Here is a 5,593-nt window from a genome sequence, read left to right as displayed (position 1 = left end):
GGAGCAGTAAGACACTCTCACCACCATAACAGATTTAGACTAAACAAATCAGTTTTTTTCCATGGGACCAATGTCTTATCTTTCTCTAGGAGAAAGGGGGCCTTGTATAAACAAGACCTTGTACTCAGAAGACAATGAGAAAGATATAGAGCTTTGAATATGTCTTTTCTACTGCTTGCCCACTTTGCTTCCTCTTTTATGAAACTTTGCCAAAATATTAAATCAGCCCAGGTTCTGGGTGTTTGACTTTCCTAGGCTAGTGGTTCTCAAACCTGACTGATTACTAGAATCATCTGGGAAGCTTTAAAATCATCTCAGTTACTGGCTACTTTCCCTAGAAGGTGTCATCGAGTTTCCTCCAAAGTCCCTGTGGAGGTTGACTGTCATATGAAATATTGGCAAAATTCAGAAGGACTACTTTTTATGTCTTGTGGCTAAGTCTGAGGACTTGAAGAGAATTCTGTCCAAATGAGGCTCTATAATAAACTATAGCTTTTTCCTTCCTCTTCTCTTCCCTTTCCTTCTATGGGGTCTTCTTAACTAGAGTTGAAGCATCCATTAACCAGGCCCAGGCCAAGGGTTGCTACAGCAATGAGTATAAAACACTCTTGTTCTTCATTTATGACCAGCTTTTGATATGAATTTTTCCTCTTCTGTCTTATTTACCCAAATGTTATCCTATATTTTGAGACCAGTACTCATATTACTCATCTTGTCATATTTCATTTCTCACAAAATGTTATTAGCTTATTGCACTTCTATTTTTTCTCTTCACCTAGAAGCAAATTTCCTAAGGTAACACACTGTTAATCTTCTTTATATCCTCCTGCACTGTCTTTTTTATTTCTTGATAACCTTGTAAGCAAAAGTTGAAAGAAAAGAATATTGAAAAGAATATTCCAGCCTAGGACTCTCACTGATGAATTGGAGCTGATGCTCTTTGGTAGAATATCGGTGAGCAGATCTTGGAGTGAACTAATTGAGATGGGAAGACTAGAGAAGGGAGATCTTAGTAGCAGAACTGCTTCTTGGTCTAGCATTCCATCATCCTTCTCATGGCATAGCTACAAAATGGATTAGTCTAGGATTTTCTGAAATAGTGAAGTTAAATACAGCAAATTTTGTCCTATCAACCATTAGATACCCTGAAATTAGAACAGTAATCAGTTATAGAGTGTTAGGTCAGTGGGCTGGTGCCACGGGTATGCAAAGTATTGCACAGAAATCAAATTAGAAAGGAAAGTTTGTTTAGAAAGTAGATCAGAGAAAAAGAGTGGATCTATCTCTCCAAGGTGGGAAAGGGAGCCAGACACTTAAAGAAAGCATGGCAGCAAATGCTTAAGACTAGGGGTTTTTAAGCCGTCTTTTAGGGGGTGGGGCAGACAAGCATTCACAGGAGCTGAAGTCATGGTAATGGGATCTGTTTCTCATCTCTCTGATGACTGGATAGATGGGTGGGTCAGTCATGAGCACATGGACAAAGATGGTCCTGTAACTGGACGGGCGGGTCAGACATCGGGGAGTGGATCACACAGAAGAGAAGAGTGGGGCTGGTAGTTGAAAGAGAAATTCTTGGAAGATGTTAATCTCAAATACCTGTGACTCAACCAGGGTTCTAGAAAAGGATTATTGTTGTGATTGAGCGCAAGGAGAACAGAGAAACTCCATTTTGGGCTCTGTCTTTTCACAGAGATTTACTAAAATATAAGGTCTATTGGGGTGTCGTATAGAATTAGCGGTAAAGCCGGGCTCAGTGGCTCAGCCTGTAATCCCAGCACTTTGGGAGGCCGAGGCGAGTGGATTGCCTGAGCCCGCGGGTTTGAGACCTGCTTGGGCAACTTGGTGAGACCTCATCTCCACAATAAATCAAAAAAAAAAAAATATATATATATATATATTAGCCGGGTGTGGTAGCGCACGCCTGTAGTTCCAGCTACTGGGAAGGCTGAGGGGGAAGGATCATCGGAGCCCAGCAGGTGGAGGCTGCGGTGGCCGGGAGCGGCCACTGCACTCCAGTCTGGGTGACAGAGTGAGACTCCAATTCAAAAAAAAAAAAAAGAATTAGTGGTAGAGTCATATGCTAATCATCTTGGAGATTCCAGGTTTATTCCTGGATTCCTACAATACTGCTTTTCTCTTTCTCCTTCAAAGTTGTACTTCAACAACACATCCAAGTCGCATCAGCAAGAGTAAGACAGGAAGAAATGAGAGAATAAAGCATTCCATTCACTCAGGATCTCCTGAAATAAGAGGAGAAATCATGCTGCCACCACTTGAGTAAGCTTACATCTCTTTGAGTCCAATTCATGGATCACTAAGAAACAAAAAAGAAAGAAGATCAAAGAAAAAAAAGAGACCCTTGGGCAATGGATTCTTTTAACAGATTCTTTTGTAGTCTCAATTGTTCCTGCCTGAAGGCTGTAGAGCAGAAAACCCACCCACTGATTTTCTTTCCCCTTACTTCCTTCCCTTTCATGCACACAATGACAGTAGTTCCAATCAATTACCAAATGTGGCAGGACATTGATCCCAAACTGAGAGAACAAGGGAAAGTCATCTTTCAAGAATACAGTGCTTTGCAAACACAAAAGTTGAGAATATAATTACTGTCAGTGAAAGTAAAGGTGTAATTGACATAATTCAGTTAGGAGCATCCTAGACAGGTCTAAAAGTCCCATATCCTTCCCCAGAGTCTGAAATCAAAGAATTCTGCTTCCAGCAAGCAGCATTTCACCTAATCACAAATATCCCCCCGCACTCACTTCCCCAAGGAAGTCTTCCAGAAGGCAAAGGCAAGGAGAATAGGAATTGGTTGCCTTTACTCTTCCTTGCCTTTACCAGTAAACACTTTTGTTCAGTATTTTAAGTTTTTAAATGAAAACCTCCTTGAAACAACTTTTGTCAATATTATATGGAGGCTCTTGGAGAAAGAAGCAGCCTAAAGCTGAAAGCATCCAGTGGATCAAAGGCCATTACCTCTGTTCCTTTCCAGACAATTCAATCCTGTTTGCTTTGCAGTATTAAGGACCTTCCTGAATTTTACAATTCACTGATGGTGTCTTTCAAATATCTATATCTACGATGGGGAACCCCCTCCCAAAAACCCCCTCCACAGAATTATCTTTTTGAGGTTAGGCACTTTGTAGCATACTAGGAATTTGTTCCTACAGATCAAATGGTCAACTAAATATTTTATCTGGAAGCTTAGAGAAGCTTATGGCAAGATTTGCGAAAGAAATGTCCTGAGTTGTGGCACACAGGTGACTGGTTCTACCACCATGACAACGCACTAAGTGTTCAGCAATTTTAGAACAAAAACGGCATGATTCTTGTGCCCCTTCCTCCCTATTCACCTGAGCTCTCCCTGAGTGACTTTTGTTTGTTTTCCCGGATGCAAAAAGTCCTCAAAGGTAAAAGTTTTGCTGATGTGGAAGAGGTGAAACAAAAAAATGGCAGAAGCGCTAAAAAGCATCAAAATAGACGAGTTCAAAAACTATTTTGAGCAGTGGAAAAAGCACCTCTATAGGTGTATTGCATAAAACAGAGAGTGTTTTGAAAGTGACTGAAGTTTAAATTTGTTAGAATAAATACACATTTTTAAATAAATAAATTCAGTGTTTTTTGGGGCTCCCCCCTATGTATAGCAGGCTTCCTGTATGTGTCCATAGGTTCTCAAAAGGAAGACAGCTTTGCTCGGTCCCCCAACTTTTCTTTGCTGCCCTGTATCTGCCTTGGCCCTGTTTATTCCTTCAGTCTGTGGGGGGAAGGGGGGAGAGTCACTCCGTTTAAAGTTGATGGTCTTTAAAGTTGCTGTTTTAAAAACCTTTTGATGATAATAAACCTCAAGGGAGGATTACAGATGAGATGCGGAACCAGAATTGAGGAAAATCTCAGAACCTGGGATGTTTGAACCAACTGGAAAATGGATGCTGACTCGGTATCCCGCTGACTCGGCATCCGGCTCAACCGGGTGCAAAGTTGAATTCGCCAGTTCAGCTAAAGCCAGAGGCTGCCTCTGGACTAAAGCACTTCATTCTGAGTCATTGCCGCTGCAATATATGTTGGAAACATGATATTTTCTTGGGACTTTCTTGGTGGAGACAAGTAATTTTCTCTGGTCGCTGGTGAGTGGACCTTGGAGCAGGTTAACAAGAATGGGAAGGTCCTAGAATTCAGTAGGTGCTATTCAGACTACAATTCACATATTCTTCTGGTGAAGATAGTAACTAGTTTTCTAACTTCAGAGATAGTGAAATTTAACCCAGTGGACTTTCGGTATCCAATACTTAGACTAAAAACAAAAACAAACAAAAGCAAGAGAAATAGCAATAACATTTTATGAAGAAGGCAGGCCTCCCAAGTCCGGGGGTGTAGCTCAGTGCTAGAGCGCGTGCCTTGCACGTACGAGGCCCCTGCTTCAATCCCTGGCCCCCTTAAGCCAAACCTTCCCCTTTCTTACTCCTTGTCTCACTCTATCAGACCCAGACAGTGGACGTAGGGTAAGTATAATAGATAATGCGAACGAAGGAAACGCAGCTGGAAGTGTGAGGTCCAGACGCTCTCCGCAGGCGGGAGTAAGCTTGACCTGGTAGAGGATTTTGGCTTCTTTCAGACGCATTGTATCCGGAATGAAAAGAGGGGCAGGGAGAAGATGTATGTATGCGCGATCTATGAAATGAACGAATGCTGTGAACGCCTGAGAGCTTTTCATGTATCTCGACGCTCTCAGACTCTCGCTACTGTTTTGTGTGATAGTCAACCCAGACGTGAGTTTTGGATGAAAACCGAAAGAACAGTCTAGGCGGGGACGAACAGTAATTTATATCATTTAGAAAACTCCCCAGATTCAAAATTTGACAGGTTTGGGAAACTCTGGCCTGGAGAGTCAAGAACCCAAACTGGAGGGCGTGGGCTGAGTTCCTGGGAAGACGTCACTCAGGAGGAGGTGGAGTGGACCGCGGGAGAGGGTGAAGGGGGAAGGTGATTGGGCGGAGCGGTGAGGCGAGGTTGAGGATAGCAAAGAGGGCTTGGAGGTGGATCTTGGGGCATGTATAGGATTTAGATGGATGAGTAGGTAGGACGCTCTGCATCCTCTGGGTAGGAGAAAATATTAGAGTCCCACGTGTTTTAAGGGAAGTGGGAAAAAGTGGGTTTTTGTCCCGTGGGAGGATGCCACCTCTTTTTACCCAAACTATTTTGGTTTTTGGGAGCACCTTAGGGCTGTTTTTAAAACGGAGCTCCTGAGAGCGCACGCCTGGTAGTTTGGCTTTTGTTTGCGGTGTAGTAGCGGTTGGTATTGGTGGCTTTCGAAAGAGCCACAGAGAAGCCAAATGGTTGTGGTAGAAGAAGGTTGGTGAGCATAGCCGTGGGATCTACCGGCTGCTTTTGGCTTGAGTATGTGAAGTAGGTGTGCTTAAATAAGCAAGTGCTTATTTCGTTGCCTTGAAGTGGAAACCAAAGTTAATAGTAATCAAATGATTTTACTTTTACTAGTCAATCAGAAAAGCTCAACGCCTAAGAGCCCGGATAGCTCAGTCGGTAGAGCATCAGACTTTTAATCTGAGGGTCCAGGGTTCAAGTCCCTGTTCGGGCG

The 5,593-nt window shown here is 42.8% G+C and overlaps 1 non-coding gene across 1 annotated transcript; it reads left to right on the top strand.

The window, feature by feature from the left end:
- The first annotated feature begins 5,520 nt into the window (after positions 1–5,520).
- On the top strand, positions 5,521–5,593 carry TRNAK-UUU. The gene has a single exon. It is a non-coding gene; the product is annotated as a tRNA-Lys (tRNA).

Source organism: Carlito syrichta, unplaced genomic scaffold, assembly GCF_000164805.1.
Source record: "Carlito syrichta isolate Samal-C Ts95f unplaced genomic scaffold, Tarsius_syrichta-2.0.1 Scaffold307028, whole genome shotgun sequence".
NCBI lineage: Eukaryota > Metazoa > Chordata > Mammalia > Primates > Tarsiidae > Carlito > Carlito syrichta.
This window is presented reverse-complemented; position numbering and strand designations above follow the sequence as displayed.